The following is a 17,607-nucleotide window of genomic DNA, read 5'->3' as shown; positions in this document are numbered from 1 at the left end:
CAGACAACTGTGGCTCATAAGATATTTGGTCATTTTTGTACCATTGCCTCATTGTGTGGGAAAATCCATTAGAGTCAAGTAGATCAGCACTCAGACCAACAACCATGCCACTTTCACTCACCTTTCTTCCTGATGTTCAGTTTGAACATCAGCAGCTTGTTTTGACAGGTGTAAGTAATAAAGTGGCTGCTGAATGTGTGCAGTGTGACTTTATTGGACTGTACAGTAGTTAGTGGTATGCTCTCCGATTGCATACATTTGCCTTTTCTGTTTTCTGATCTGTAAGTATAGTAAAAAAATAAAAAGTCTTAAAACAGTGGTTTTATTATAAAACCAAATAACTCTAAAATGATAATATAGAAAATAGTAACAGCACTATTACTACTGCCCGTCTGACAGTCATGTTGGAGTGTGATGAAGCAAGGACACAAATGTAGAGGTGGAGAGAGAAGGAGCATTAGTAAATAAATACTGGGCCATTTATTAAGGCTAGTATAAGTAGATGGTGGCAAAACAATGTTCAACTAAACACTAGAGCTCCATGAAAAATACTAGGAATGAGGAATTACAAATAGACAGAGTAAAGACAACAGTATGACATAAGAAGGACAAAGGGAGGGCAAAAGCTATATATACACACAAAAGGCTAATTAGGGGACTGAGGAACAGGTGGGTAAACACACAGCAAGGGATAAGGGGATAAAGGAAAAAAAAAAAACTCTAAAGGCAAGATATAAGGGACAGAAGACTGCCAAAATAAAACAGGAAGTAATACACTGTGAACACTGCAATAGTTACACCCTTTTTATACACGCTCTTTTCTACTCTGGAATATTCTTGTCAATTTTCTTGTCAATATATATATATATATATATATATATATATATATATATATATATATATATATATATATATATATATTAGGGGTGCAACGATATTCGTATCGATATTGAACCGTTCGATACAGTGCTTTCGGTTCGGTACGCATATGTATCGAACAATACAACATTTGTAATTTATTTTATCAATTTTCCTTCTGACGATGCTGTCTGTGTTGAGCGCTCAGTGAATCTGTGTTCGACTACTCTGCCTAGGCTGCACTGTCGAGCGCAGATCCCCTGAGCGCTCCACACAGACAGCATAGTCAGAAGGAAGAGCGCAGGGCAAGCTAGCGAGACAGAAGTAAGCTCTCCCTGCAACAGGCAAATTGAACCTCATTCAGATCTGGCGTTTGGAATTATTTTGGTTTTCATGTGACGTATGACCCTGAAGGTAAGCGAGTCATGGACTAAAGTAAAACAGTATGTTGGATGTGCCATGCAATGCTCAATTACATGGGTGGGAACTAGTGTGTTAGCGCAGTTAGCTCGTTAACGTGTTGGCCGTCTAGCCCCATGCACGGAGCGATCGGCGGTAGCTCGTTAACGGAGATTTGCCGTGTTGTGGCGTTAAGGTCATTTCAACGAGATTAACCTGAAAGCACTAGTGGGAACACATCGAATATGACTGCACATTTACGCCGACATCATCCTAGTGCAAAGACAAGTGGAAGCAGACAAAAAAAAGCAAGCATGCTACTAACTTTAGCCAAGTCATTTAGACAGCTGTTAGCACATGATTCTCCTTATGCTGCTGAGAATATAGCCCAGAAGAAGCAGATAGTATAGCTTTTATTTTGGAAAGAGCCATTTCTCTGTAATAAACTCTCTTTTCCAAAGATGAGTGATTCCTCAATCAGATACAGGGCTTGCAATATCGCTAGCCCGACGTCCCGGGGCTAGCGATCTTTTCAGTCGGGCTACCAAAATCTATCTCTTCCCTGCCCGTCGGGCTATTGTAGGAAAAATATATGTCAATGCTTTTGCATTCTTTCAGAAATGTAGCTGGGTAATTATGTCATTGGCATCGGTGAGCCACTGTCAATATGTGACATATTGAAGTTGCGTTTGAATTTGCGCTTGTTTTTTTGCTTTCACTTTGCAATCGTGCGAACTGTGTATAGAGAGCGACAGCACTGATCTGTGAGTGATGATAATTTGTGCACCAATTCCTCTGACATCGTCTTATTAATCGTTAGCTTACTATGCAAACATGACAAGTGAAATCTCCCGCAGCAAGCTTAAACATGCGAGAGGTTGATCACGCAGAGAATCGCTGAGCTTATGTGAGTGAGTGTGTAAAAGCATTTCAGTTCTGCTGAGCCAAATAAGACAGGTCAGGGTGAAGAAGTGACAGCCAAAGAAAAGCTTACCACAAAACGGAAAAGTTATGACAAATCAGACTATAAGGCAAAAAGAAAGTGCAGCTTTATGGTTTCATGGACAAAATAATTTCTGTGGCTGCAATATGACGAGCTAAATAACCAGGGCTGCACATAAGTGGTCCGCAGGTGCGCATTCGCTGTCAAAATAAAAAACACGCACAAGGGTTAGGGTTAAATTTAAAAACTGTACTTTTGAGTTAAAATATATATTTATAATTTTAATAAATGACAAATTAAAAATGCATGAACATTTTTTTTGTATCGAAAAAATATCGAACCGTGACACCAAAGTATCGAACCGAACCGTGAATTTTGTGTATCGTTGCACCCCTAATATGTATATATATATATATATAGCATATATATCTTAATGCTATTTCTTAAATGTGTAAAATCTGTAACATAATGTTACATAATGTTTGGAGTTTAGTCTGTTACTGTTAAGTATTCTGATTCTGATTGTTTCAGGATGAGCTGCCATTATCCAATGACACATCTGCTTATCTGCATCTTTTGCTCTTTTCTTCTCCTCTTCCTTTCTCTTTTTTCTAAACTGAGCACCTGATGGCTTTGAACTTTTCTTGTCCAAACCTCCATTGGTTTTAATTTTGCACTCCAGTATGAACAATCACCCCCCAACCTGAGGATCACCACAACATAACCTCATAGACCTACACCTTAGTTCACAGAATCACTTTGTCTAGTGTTTATTTCTGAGATTTCGCACAACCCAGGATTCAAATCATGAATACATAATGGGCTTGGATTTACAATATTATAAATGAAATGTGCTCTGTTTGGAAGCAGCCGGCCCCCTTCCCCTTTCGATGGGTTGTGTGTGAGACTTTAAATCATCAAATATAAATTTTAAATTGTTATTGATCCCTTCACCCCTCGTCCTAAAGTGTATATTTATTTTCTTACTCTAATTATATTTATTGTTTGTTTACTTGCACTGTTGTAACTGGAGCCTCGTCGTCTCGTCTCTCTATATACTGGACTGTATGTAGCGGAGATGACAATAAAGTTTACTTTGACTTCAGCCGCAAGCAGGCCAGGGGCGATTCTAGAATCACAGGTTTGGGGGTGCTGAGCACCCAGAGAGCTGCCCATCCAGGCAAGATAAACTTTATTCGTCACAATGAGACTTCTTCCCTGTCTCTGTCAGTCCCTGCATCCTTAAATGTCTCCAGTTGTCCTGAGTTCCCTCTGACTGTCTCCTTGGTGCATTTAAACCTCTGTTCCTCCCTCTTCGTCTCCGTCATCAGTCATCATAATTTTACCATCTCTGTGCAAGTCTGCAAATTTCTTTATTAAATCATAACATTCTTAAATTCATCAAGTCTCTCTGTGCCTAGGTCCTCGTCACAAAACATGACATCACTGTTTTGTACATTTTAACACAATTTAATCCCCACATTTGTGAAAGAAAAGCAAAACACTTTTTTGAAAAGTTTGTAACAAAACCATCAAATTTGATAAAGGTTATTTAAATGCTGCTAATGAAGAATGGACTGGAATTTTTAAAAAAAATATATCCTAACCTTAATTACTGCAGGAAAATAATGAATGATGCTCACAGTGAGTAAGAAGTAAACTGAGTGCATATTTTGGACAGAGACTCACTTTTAAAGTGTATGTATAATACAATACAGATACATAAAAATACACTCCAAAAATAGAGTCCTTGAAATGTACAAAATATTATTAAAAAATTAGAAAAATTGAGACACCTTGGCCTACGGTACAATGTATACAATGTATGAAAAGATCTTTACTGCAGATGCTACTATTGCTCTGCAGATCTTTTCTTTTAACCTATGTCGCCTCAGCTTGAGGTTGGCAAATCTGTCTATCACATTTTGGTGGTCAAGTCTCTCAAGCATCTTTCTCAACTGACATCACAGCCAGTTGCTGGAGTCAGCTTTGACCCATGGTCCTTCTCAGCCAGGTACTGTATGGAGCTGACTCAAGACACTAAAAGACCTCTCACAGCTACAGCTGCTAACTGGGTTTGTTAGGGCAACCTGAATAGCAGTTTTCAGTGTGGGGAAGATCTGATTATCCAGAAGATTGCACAATGTTAAACATATCTGGGATGGCACCAGCCTCACTCTTGAGCTTCAAAAAGTTTTTGGCAACCGTGACTTCCTCTGACTGAAGCTCAATATGGTAATGCAGTGCCAGGGCTGACAACCCAGTTTGTTTAGCAGATTCTGTATAGCAGCTTTAATATAGGGAGAACACAACTTCCAGATTGTACGAGTAAAATTAGTTTTTTTTTCTTTGCCAGTTTAACAGTTTGTGTTGTGCCTGTTAGTATTTCCTGCCTGTTTTCTTACCTGGTTCTTCCTGACCTTGTACTTTCTCCTCATGTTCTCCTCTCTCCCTCTTTGGACTGACAATCATACACAAATAGATTGTATTCAATTAGATAAAAAAAACAAAAACTATTAAGATCACTAATAAAAAAGTCCTCTCTCAGTGTACTTTAAACCAAAAGGCAAATAACCAAACCACATGAACATCTAATAAAAGATATAAATATTGAAACACTGATCCAACATTATCCTTTATCGATGGATCATTTGATTTTACACTTTTACCTGAATGTGGCTCCTTTTTTTGAAAAAAAACTCCTCATATCCATTATTAACCTGGCTGTCTCTCTGTACACACACACACACACACACACACACACACACACACACACACACACACACACACACACACACACACACACACACACACACAAAACAGGAGTTATAAGGTTAATGGGCATCCAGTCAGTTAGCTAGTTAGTACCTTGGGTTCAATATCAGCACATGCACATATGAGAAAATAACCAGTTTCTCTCATTAGATTTCAAACAGGACAGTGGTAACAACAGTAGGCTACGGACAATTATAAGTTTTAGATTTTAAATAGGCTGTATACATTTCAATGGGAGCAACAGGACGGTCGCTGATTTTACTACAGAGCAGGACGGATTGTAGGGTGGCAACCGTAGTTGGGAAAACACGTTTTCAACACTGCAGGTTACCTGGTGTAATGTTTTTCAGCTAAAAAGAAACATGGTCTGACTCCTACCTAACTATATAAAGAGTAACTGAAGGTTAAATGCAGCCAACATGTCCTGTTTTAAGCCAGGCACTTACAACTCCGCTCTGCTGTGTCTCAGCCACCATCGCTCTGGCAGAAAGGGCGCTAGAGCCAGAGCAGGGGAGAGGCGAGCTGGAACAAACCACTTTGGGAGGGGGGGAGGTTATCTATACTTTTGTTGTTAAAGTGTTACGTCTCAACCAAGTACTGTATGCTTTTATATTTTTAGTAGTGTGTCACACAAACAACAAATATTGTCAACAAAATCGCCCCTGAAGCGGGCGCACCGAGGGCTCTCACGCTCACTTTTCGCGGCATTTTGAAAAAACAGCGGTGCAAATTATAAGTCTGTCTTATAATGTCTGTTGTTTTCGTGTTTGGTTTGTTTTTATTTTGTTTTATTTTGCGAGTTGGTTATTAGATGCTGCTCCAGCCAGCCAGAGAATCCCCCGCCGCCCTGCCCTCTCCTACCTGCGCCGCAAGCAGCAGGTGCACGTCGCAAGGGCGCCTTTACTCCCAGCAAATGGGCGATAGAAAACCGATTGGTGCCTATGACTTTCCCAATATGCGCTGGCATGACGTCGGGCAGCATGAGTACGAGTAAATGGGCGTGATGCCGCCCCGGGCAACCGCCCGTGTCGCCCGTATCAAAAAACGCTACTGGGTGGTAGTCTGATGAAATTGGGGGTTTTTTTGTAGCTTTCCTACAGTACCGCAGCCACTGTGGTACTGTGATTAGACTTTCAGCTTTAATACAAGTGGTTTAACTAAAGTATTGTTTAAGTTTTACTAGAAATTTTTCAGGTCAATCAAATTCCATTCAATTTCTATAGCACAGTTTTTGTGCTTTTCCAAACACAAAAACTGTCTCCCCAGGACGCTTTATATGGTAAAGACTCTACTATAATACAGAGAAAAGCCCAACAATCCCATGACCTCCTCCGAGCACTCACTTAGCGACAATGGGAAGGAAAAACTCCTTTTTAACAGGAAGAAACCTCCAGCATAACCAGACCCTGGTTACGACCTGCTGAGGATGAGAGGAGGGAAATGGGAAGAAAGACAAACTGTGGAAGAGAGCCAGAGATACTTTTTTTCATATGCAGAATGTCTTTTACACATAGAATTTACGAAAGAAACATCATCACTGGATTTCAAAGCAGCTATGTCAAAAAAACAAAGAAATCCCGATTAAAGGTGAGTCTAGAGAAATGTTCCCCATCAGTTAACAAATGCAAAAATGAAACTCTGAACACACGTCTTTGTCCTTTTTATTTCTTTAGACAACCTGTTAGAGTTAGGATTTCACTGGGTTTTCACCTTTCTATCAAAACAGAGTCAAAGTGCGAACAAGTTTTGGATGCGGTCCTTTTTTCTTCCTGTTATTGGTCTTTAGGAGAGAGCCCTGCGGACATTCTAGCTTCCTCCCGCATTTCAAAGACATGAATGTGAGTTTAAATGATGATTCTAAATTTGCTGTCAGTGTAACTGTGAGCACAAACGGTTGTGTGTCTGTATGCATTATCCCTCTGACACACTAGCAAACTTCTCCAGGGTGTACCCCACCTCTGCGTTCATAAGAGTTGGGATAGACAACAGACTCTATTGCAGATGGAAGATAAACAGTGGGCTGTTTATCTCCTTTGCCCCACTTTTATTGGTTTCCATCATGACCAGCCGGAGAGAGGTGTACCACCTTCAAGCTAACGACATGTGTTTGATTTAAGACTTTGTATGATCAGTTCCAAGACTGCGAATGCAACAAAGACTCATACATGTGTTAAAAAAAGATTTCAGACATATCTAAATATTTCTTCAAGATGTTTACCCACAATAGCTCTCGGATATTTCTGACCTTGGACTGCACTGTGCATTTTTTTTTTAAATATGTTCCACGAATTTGTAGGCCAGAACAGGAAGAACATTAAGTGGAGTTGGCATCAACTAACTGTTAAGTTTGGCAGTTCAGCTTTTGAGTCATACATATACCTAAGAGCATTATCAGACATCCTATTATATAGCAGGCTGAAAGCGGATGCTGGACGGCTGTTTTCAAGTGATCCCATGTGGGGATTACCATCTCTGACTGAGAAGGGCAGGTAAAAATGAGGGCCAAACTCTAGGAGGTTTCCCTCGATCAAGCAGTTAAGGTGGAGTGGTGCACGGGTTCACAATGCAATCCCTGGGAAGCACTCCTCTGCTTCCTCTCATTAACACAGCTCTGCAATGGAAAATCCATCTGGCTGTATTTGCTGTTTGTTTTTGGAAGCAAGCTGTACCCTGTCTTTGTTCACACTGTCATGCACTTTTGACAGTTAGAAGTTTTTCTTTTTGTTTCTCAAGCAGCACTCTGTTTGGTTTCTATTAAAAAAGAAGCAAAAGAAGAAAAAACACCCCTTAAGATTGTGTTGATGTCAAGAATGGCATTTGTTTTGGCTCAGCTCTGGGCACTGGGTTTGGTTTAGTCTAGACAATTCATTCCAGTGTTTGTTTTTTCCTCTCTAAATGAGTGCTCATAACTCAGTCTGGACTGATATGACTGCTTACTGAAGTGCTGGTCTGATCCGCGGAAATAAATCTTGATTTGTTTCTGCTCAGAGGGCAAAAGTTTTAACAGCATGTTTAACACGAAACCAAATAGCTTCCATAGATATTATTTAGCTTTCAGAAAGCTTTAAATGAACTTTCAGGAACAGAATTTGGGGCAGCCTTAACCGTGAAGTACTGGTTTTTTTTTTCCTGCTGTTGTAGATGCAGACTTTCTCCTTGACACGTGCTAATGCACTTGTGCAAACAGCATCCTTTAAACGCAGGAAACAACTGAATTAACACAGACCGTTTTACAATAGCCATGTCAATTTATAGTGTCTACTCTGGATTTGACTGTTCAACAGAACATCTCAAGAATCTCATGAATTTCCGCAGAAAATGGTCAACTCTCGAGTGTCAGATCATCCTTGAATCCGTCATCAGGTGACTTTTTATTACATTTCCTGCTCTCGGCCCTCAGGAACTAGAGTCTAAAAAGGATTAAAGAGAAGAAAGCTCCACTTTGTTTTCCTTTATTGGTGTCATTCTTTCTGAACGCTGTAAAAAAGCAGGCGATGGCAGTAAAGTTCTACTTGCACCAACTCCAAGGCACCACTGTAGTTTCTCTCGGTCGCTTCGACCCATTTCTCAGAACTCTCTGAGTTCTTCGGGGCATAGATTCAACACGCTGGAAACACTGCTCAGAGATTTGGTCCATGTTGACATGATGATTGAGATGGTGCAGTTAGGCGAGCCTGTGCAAATCGTAGCCTCAGTTTCCTGTTTGTAGCAGCACCTGATGTGGTTGTCTGCTTCAAGGGTCAATCACAGTTGCTCTTCTGCATGACTTTGTTGTAACAAGTAGTTATTTACTGTCTGTAGTGGCCCCTGGAGACAAAGCACATACAAACACAACAGAGGTGCTCCAGGCAAAATGAGAAATCATGCAGGGGTAGAAAAGCGCTATTTAAGAAATTGTCAAGTTATCATGTTTAACACTGGCCAAATGAGCCAGACATGGAATGAACCAACAGCAGATGCATGTAGGTGATATTGTATAGCAGCACACAAAAATCATACTTTTCTTCAACATTTAGTCAACAATTAACAGGAATAGTTCAACATTTAGGAAATTCTCTTGTTTGTGGTGAGAAGACAAACTTTCAAAAACTCCCGGGTGTCATTTTACAAAAACAAAAATAAAGAAATCCTTTTTTAATGTTTCTGCAGTATTTAATCCATCAGTGTGGACAAATAATCATATTTATTATCAATAATCATATTTATTAATCATATTTAATTATTTAAAAATAATTATATGTTTACTGGTTTGCTCATTTTTCGTTAAGCTGCCAAAAATACATATATTTACTTGCATCCCTGAACAGAAAAATCTGTTTTATTGTGCAAATGTTATGCTGGACTAATTTCTCAAATTTGGGTGTAAAAATGTGAATTCAGTCACTTTTACTTCTAAACAAGCTTTCTATATTTCAATCTAAATATCATGATCACATCCAAAAATGTAAAGACTGCTCTGCATTCAGACCGTTTGCGCAAACAAAGTCTGCTCGAGTGTCAGTGAGATGCGGCCTGCAAACGCAAACATTTACCTTACCCAGCGCCTACACATTCTGCATATTCATATACCTGTTTATGAAGATTATAAAACATCTGTTCCTTCAAACGGAACACAAAAGACAGTTCTGTCGTCAGAAGATTTCATAACTACGTGTGAAAAACTGCCTCTGACCTGACCCATCAAGGAAAACTCAATAGAGAGAACCTCCTGTCCTCTCCCGTGTCCAGTGTACACCGTCTGTCAGGATGGCTGCCCACTTGAACCAAAACAATGGTGCACTTCGTCACTCCTCTTGGGATATCCTGATTTATGTTATCAGAGTTTATCCATCAAGTGGATCTTTATTTAGCGATGGGGGGGAATGCAGGACCCTGCCTGTGTGTGCCCGTTCAATCCACGCTGCGCTGAAGCGGCACACCAGCCTGTTTGTTTCGCAGCGGTCATATTAAATCATCGTTCTCAGGACTCAGAGGAAGTTCACCTTTGTTCAAAGCGGGGACGTTATCTAAAATAAACTCTGACTACATCTTAAAGTATTTTTCTTAAAATTAGTCAACAGTCCTTACACAAGCATGAGAATTCATTCCGTTTACTCTTGAGCCATGTGATCAGTGTTAAAAGTGACACTGGGTGGATCCATGGATATAAATATTTAGCTTTGGCCTGAAGCCACTTACACTGTAAACATCCCAACCTGTAGAGTTATTTGTTTTCCTTTGTTTAAACCATTTTGACGTCCATATAATAGTGAGAAAAAAAAACAAGGGGATGCTTTTTTCGCCCCGATTGTCTGTATTTATGCAAGCACATCCCCTAACCTCACAGACCTGGCAGGATGCTCAGCATCACCGCCAGTCGAGCAGTGATACTTGAGTAAATAAGCAGAAGGAAGACCTCTGCCCTCCAGGTAATGATCATAATAACAGAAGTAATGAAAGTGAATTATAAGCCTCAAAAACTACGAGACTGTGTTTTGGCAGTGCTATAAGTGCAGCTCTAGATGTGTATTGTTTTGTCTGACTAGTTACAGATGCACAGGCAAAACGTGTCGACAAATGGTGGTTGGAAGTGTCAACTTTTATTTATCCCAAAGTTGGGATATTCCTCCGCTCTAATATGTGTCGGTATGTCTTCCAAAAACAATTGGCATAAAAAGGTAAGGTGTAAAAAACAAAGAGCGCACAGCTGCTTGCTGTGTAATAAGTCCAAAAATCCCAAATTGTGATCTATGGGAGAATTGTGCAAACAGCAAAAAAGAGCATTTTCAAAAGCTTTTTTTTTTTCAACTTAAACATTATCTTCCCAAACTTTTTCTTTTTTCATATTTCACAAGTGCATCTAAAAAAATACAGATCTTATGCCTCAGAGGGAGACCATAGAAATGATAGTGTATTTAAAAATGATTATTCAAAGTGGGCAGCACGGTGGCACGGTGGTTAGCACTGTTGCCGCACAGCAAGAAGGTCCTGAGTTCAATTCCACCATCAGGCCGGGGTCTTTCTGTGTGGAGTTTGCATGTTCTCCCCGTGTTTGCGTGGGTTCTCTCCGGGTACTCCGGCTTCCTCCCACCGTCCAAAGACATGCAGCTTGTGGGGATAGGTTAATTGGATAATCCAAATTGCCACTAGGTGTGAATGTGCGAGTGAGTGTGAATGGTTGTCTGTCCCTATGTGTTAGCCCTGCGACAGACTGGCGACCTGTCCAGGGTGTACCCCGCCTCTCGCCCTATGACAGCTGGGATAGGCTCCAGCGCCCCCCGCGACCCTGAAAAGGATAAGCGGAAGCGAATGGATGGATGGATGGATATTCAAAGTGGCCACAGAATGGCAAGACTAACTTGCAGAAGGACTTTGCAGGTGGATGAAGAGATCTGGAAAACAGCCTCCAGCTACCTCTGCTAGTCTGTTCTGTGACTAGCATCAATAAGAAAATGTTGCACTGAGATGCAAAGAGGGCATATGAAAATAAACTGTTAAATTTGTATATGTATATATATATACATATCGCAGCAGATGGCCCCGCCCCTCCCTGAGCCTGGTTCTGCTGGAGGTTTCTTCCTGTTAAAAGGGAGTTTTTCCTTCCCACTGTCGCCAAAGTGCTTGCTCATAGGGGGTCATATGATTGTTGGGTTTTTCTCTGTATGTATTATTTTAGGGTCTGCCTTACAATATAAAGCACCTTGAGGCGACTGCTGTTGTGATTTGGCGCTGTATAAATAAAATTGAATTAAATTGAATATATATAACATAACATATTGACAGGCTGATGAAACACATTTACACTCATTCCATGTTTTATAGTCCACTGACAGTCACAGCTGTTTCACTGTGAGTCCTCATAGTGTACCTTTACATTGCAATCAACCCTGTACAAGATTAGCTGACTGTTCAGCATGCAGTGATTTGCCATGCAGAAAATAAAACGAATATAATAATGATTTTGCTTCTGTGCCATGCAAATGTAATTAATGGTCTCAGGCTCACCACGCCTGTGATAAAAGTTAGGCTCAACCACTGCTTATAGACCCAATCTGTATCTGGAAGTTCACAGGAGACTGAAATACCAATAAACGCACAAGTACATGCACCCTCCATGTTAGCAGCCAATCTCCAGCTGTATTTCTTTTATTAATCAGATATTTTTCCATAAATTCTGCTCTGCTTGTACACAACATTACCTGTCAGGAGGCTGAGAGCTGTACACTTCACAGCTGCACCAGCTTATTTCACATTTATAGAACAGCCTCAGTCGTGAACACTGGCCGGAAGTTATTAAACATTACAAGAGTCTCAGTCAGTGTGGTGGAAACCCACATCACACAGCCATGGCAAAATCAACGTCTGTAGTCCTGCAATATGAACTAATGATTTCAGCTTAGACAATAACAGTACCCGGAGTCTCTACACGCAAGGATATATTAAAAAGTGCAGAAAAGTCAGTGTAAGGAAGTAAAATTAAAGGGCAAGCTTAAAATAATTCAAATGCACTGTTTAATTTAGAGAAACATTTAGACTGATGATCCGGAACATTCCCCCGAGGTACCATGCACATTTAGTTTTTCTCAGACACAAAACTCTCATAAAAATAACGATTGTTTTCATGTGTTAATTATTCCTTGGCAGAATTACTCATTAGCCTTCTCCCTTGTTATCTGCTAGTTGACATTTGCAGCGATTTTGGAACTTGACACTCACAAGAGGGTAAAAATAGGTGGAAGGCAAAAGATAGAAGAGAGAGTGGATATGACAGTGAGTGACTGTGAGGCTCTTTTCATGGAAAACAGGGTGGACAAACGGACATCCTTAAAGGCTGTATTTATGAGGAAAGCCTCACCTTTAGTCTCTGGAAACATAACACACAACTGTAAGAAATTCAAATGTTTGGACTGTTTGTGTTTCTGTTATGTTCTGCTCCAAATTCACCATTTGGGAAACATCAAAAAACTGAAACGGTCACTTAAACTTTAACACATTCTGGAGCAGTTTCCCGATGAAGGCTTGTTTGTGTCTGCTGGTGTTTCTGCCCACAAACAGAGGTGATAGACTCCCAGTTTGTTTTGTCCTGTACCTGCCAGTAAGTTGCCTGTTCCTGCTGTTAACAACAAATTTATTGGCTCGGGCCATTTGCAACAACGGAAACTGCTTTACATGGCGAGGAGTAACTCTGGAACTAAACAATGGTTACTCTTGTGAAATATGGCAACAGGGTCTCACCTTTGGCTCCTTGTGCCTTCTCCCCCGGCTTATTTACGTAAGCACGTTGTGTCCTGTACCCCATCAGGAAGAGGTGTTGCAGGAAACCCAAAACTGAGGTAGGAATTAGCGCAAACTCACAACATTAGACCCCAAAAGACAGCTTATCTGATCCCAGATGGAGGTGGAAAAAAAGGGTAAACATGAGCGTGACCTGTGCACCAGAACTCACTGGGTGTAATGTTTTCACATTCATGGGGAGTTATTTATGTTGACTTATAGTCCAACCTGTTCATTGTATTTGATTCCAGCAATACTGATTATCATTAAGATGTTTTTTTGGTGCACAATAAACTTTGAAAAGCAGAAGCTAAAAATGTGATAACCCAAAGAAGAATGAAACAAGAACATTTCAGAAACATTTAAAGAAGAAATTAATGTTACCAAGATTTCTGCATGCACAATGTTTATTTTCACTAAATTAAATGACGGCCTTTTTAAAAAAAAAACAATGTTTCCAAAAGACAGTTTAAAAAGTCTGAACTTTTTTTCAAGCACATTTTAAATGTTAATTTGATTGGTGAGGCTACACATGTCAGATTTAATTAAATCATTAAAATGATTGAAATATGAAAAGCTTTTCAGCTCCAGTGACAAAACAATAAAAATGCTATAAAATAGACGTGGACTTTAACTAAAAACAAACAAAATTAAATTGGAGAAAAAAAAGAAAAGAATACCCCTGAAGATCCTGCAAAAGCCTTTGATTGAAGTCCATGCACTTCCATGTCAGTATTGAAACCTTGGATACAATCACAGTAATGGAGGACACACACCCGTGGGAGAGATTCATAGATTTGGCCTGAACTATGAAATTAAACCTGTGCTTGGCTGCAGACACAGTTTTTATGCAAGTGAGAGACATCTGAAGAGAGTTCTTAGTGCAATGTTAGTTGAATCCACTAACAACCAACTGCAGTACTCTGGACAGCTTCACAGGTACCAATGAAAGTTTGGTAAATGCAGGGAAAAGTCTTTCTCTGCAGGATCTCACAAAACATCTTCATTTTTTTCCCTCCAATGTCCCTTGCAGAGCATTGAAAAGACAATGAAGTATGCTGAAAATAAAGCAGGTTACATTTGAACAGCTCATTTCATAAATGCAGTCATGGTCAAAAGAAGCAGCACGGTGGTGCGGTGATTAGCACTGTTGACTCACAGCAAGAAGGTCCTGAGTTCCACCCTTTCTGGGTGGAGTTTGCATGTCCTCCCTGAGTCTGCGTGGGTTCTCTCCGGATACTCCGGCCTTCTCCCACATTCCAAAGACATGCGGTTAGGTCAGTTAGTAAGTCTAAATTGTGGATGTAAATGCAAATGGTTGACTGTCTCCACTGGCGACGTGTCCAGGGCGTACCCTGTCTCCTGGCTCCACCCCAGAAGCTCTGCCCATTCTCAGGGCTTAAAATTAGGAGACTGCAACAAAGCAAAAACTGAGTGAAAATGCAAAAGCAATGTGTGAGAAACTTAAGAGAATAGGATCTACTGCTTATTGATTAACAGATTATGAGCATGTGTGAGCACCTCTATAAAAACAGATGTTTTGGCAGTTTGTTGGTCTGGAATATTAAGGTGTGTGTTAACACAGTGTCAAGGATGAAAGACATCAGCACTGATCTTACAATTGTAACTTAAATCTGAACAACCCAGAAGATTTCAGGAACAGTGTCCTTTGGGCAGACTACACCAAAGTAGAGATGTGTGGCCATAGTGCACAGAGCCACGCTTACTAAAAACCAAACACAGCATATCAGCACAAACACCTTGATGGCTATAAAGCATGGTGGTGAAGGGATGATGATTTGGGCTTGTTTTGCAGCTATAGGAGCTTTCACTCACTGATTCAACCATCAATTTCTCTGAATACCAAAGTATTCTAGAGTCGAATGTGGGAACGTCTTTCCAAAGACTAAAGATTCCAAGCACAGCAATAACAGAATAGCTGAAAAAGAGTCAACATGCTGCAATGGTCCAGCCAAAGTCCTTAAGAGAGTTGTACATAAACAAATGCCTGTAAAACCTCAACAAATTGAAATAATATTAAAAAAAGAGTGAGTCTAAATTCTTCAACAATAATGTGAGACGCTGATAAAGTTATACAGTAAACAAATACTTCAAGGTATTGCATCTAATTGTGCTCATCTCAGCTTATTTAGCTTTTTTGCCTAATTTTAAGACCCGGTAAGGACTAGATCACTTTTATGTCCCTATACATAGGACCTTATATCCTGACTTCATGATGATCTGATTCTAGTAGGATGATGGGCTTGAAAGAGCAGGCAGAGATGCTTAACAATACAACCAAGCTGAGAAGGCTTGTGGTATATGACATGAGAAGAGCGAGGCAAGTCCGTGTGCATGATGTTACCTAAACTATCTTAAGGGCTTTTTGGTGGGGCTGCAGTTTTGTTTTGTTTGTTTGTTTGTTTGTTTGTTTGTTTGTTTGTTTGTTTGTTTGTTTGTTTGTTTGTTTGTTTGTTTGTTTGTTTGTTTGTTTGTTTGTTTGTTTTTTATCCAAGTATCATCATTGTTTGCCTGACTCATAATAAGGCTGCGTCCTACTCTCGATCAGTAGCAGTTTTTGGCCTGTAGAAGTTCTTCTCTGAGCATACGGGTCAACAGTAATGTGGTTACTCTGAATATGAGTAAGTATCCTTTATACTTGTCAGCTCCAGTAATACACATCCCAAACACATGTTTAAAAATTAAGCACCTTAAATTAAAAAAATAAAATAAAATAAAAAATCCGGGTGTCTTGTGAGTGCACATGAGGCTATATCAGCCAGCGTCACCTCTTCCTGACCTCACTCAGCACCATCATTCATCAACAGAGACGTAAAACTTGAGTCTAATGATTCCACATCCTCTCCTGTCTCCTGCTGACGCTGCTTCTCCCTTCCCACTCGCACTTGTGACCTCTGACATAAGAACCATATCTTTTTCATGCTCATCAGTAAATCTGTTGTGTAACAACGTCATTGTTGCACAACAGGTCGCTGTCTGTGGATCTTGGAAAAGAAAAGAAAAAAACAGTTGAGGGGGAGCGAGACAGATGCCAGGTTAGCATAGATACCATGTGTGAACCCTGTGGACACAGTTTGATTATAACTTTGTATGTTTCTTGTGTCCAGTCAGCAGAATGATGTTAAGTTAAATATGTTCAACAGTTCTTGACTCCATACCTATAAATCTTATGTCATAACCTCAGCAATTCTAACTAATGATTATTCTAAAGCATATATTAAATATCAGTGAATCATGAAACATCATTGTCATTAAGTTTAAACTGATTTGTCCACATATTGTTATATATCTTTTAACAGCCATACACTGTTAGAAAAAACATCTTAAAAAAACAGTAATATTCCGGCAGCTGGGGCACCAAAATAATACCGTAAAATAACAGAAAATAACTTACTCATAAAAATATGGTTATTTCCAGTAATGAAAATACAATTTGTTGCCCTAATTTTACATGGGATTTTGCCTTTTTCAAGTGCTTTTAAACATTAAATTAGGAACAATTTAATGTGATTAAACAATGAAATTACCTATAAACAAGGTCAATGAATGCGGCAATATGTATAATAATGCTTAAATGCACAGAAATATACAGTTAACTTAAATAATAACAGATTGCATTCATATAGCGCTCTTTGAGACCCTCAAAGCGCTTTACAATTCCTCTTTATAATTCCCCTCTGGCCATCACCAGTAGGTGAAGTGTCTTGCCCAAGGACACAACGACCGAGAGTGTCCGAGCTGGGGCTCGAACCGGCAACCTTCGGATTACAAGGCGAACTGCCAACTCTTGAGCCACGATCACCCTAAATAATGAAAATGATAATAATTATTTGATGTAAAAAAAGTTTATGAAAATTATTTTATATATTTTTCCATAGCATTACATTTGAATTTAACAGTTCAATCTTTCAAATAACGAACAAATATTTGTGAAATCATGATGCATTTGTGAAAGTATTTTAACAATCTAAGACAGATACATTTAAAAAACAAGAAAATTATGTTTTATTACATTACAGTGATTTTACGTTAATTTACATTTGAAATGTGAAATCACAGTCTATTGATGTGAATTTAATGATATTCTAGAAGAACAGTACAAAACTGTAAAATACACAGTAAAATACTTTTATATTAGGATTTTTTTTACAGTGTATCATATCATGCTATTGGCAACAACATTAGCTACACATTGTCTCCCTCTGGTGGCTATTGCAAAGCATCGCCTGACCAAACTAGAAGACTTCACAAAGCTGATGTGACTTTTTTTTTTTAATCTATGGCACATTTTGAACATGGAGACATTTCAAGTTTAAGACAGCTGGACAAACTCTGGAAACATTTCTAAAGTACCTCAC

Source organism: Copadichromis virginalis, linkage group LG10 (assembly GCF_057382275.1).
Source record: "Copadichromis virginalis isolate Kocher_CV1m ecotype Utaka linkage group LG10, C_Virginalis_male_GT1.1, whole genome shotgun sequence".
NCBI classification, from domain to species: Eukaryota; Metazoa; Chordata; class Actinopteri; order Cichliformes; family Cichlidae; genus Copadichromis; species Copadichromis virginalis.
Note: the sequence above shows the minus strand (reverse complement) of the source record.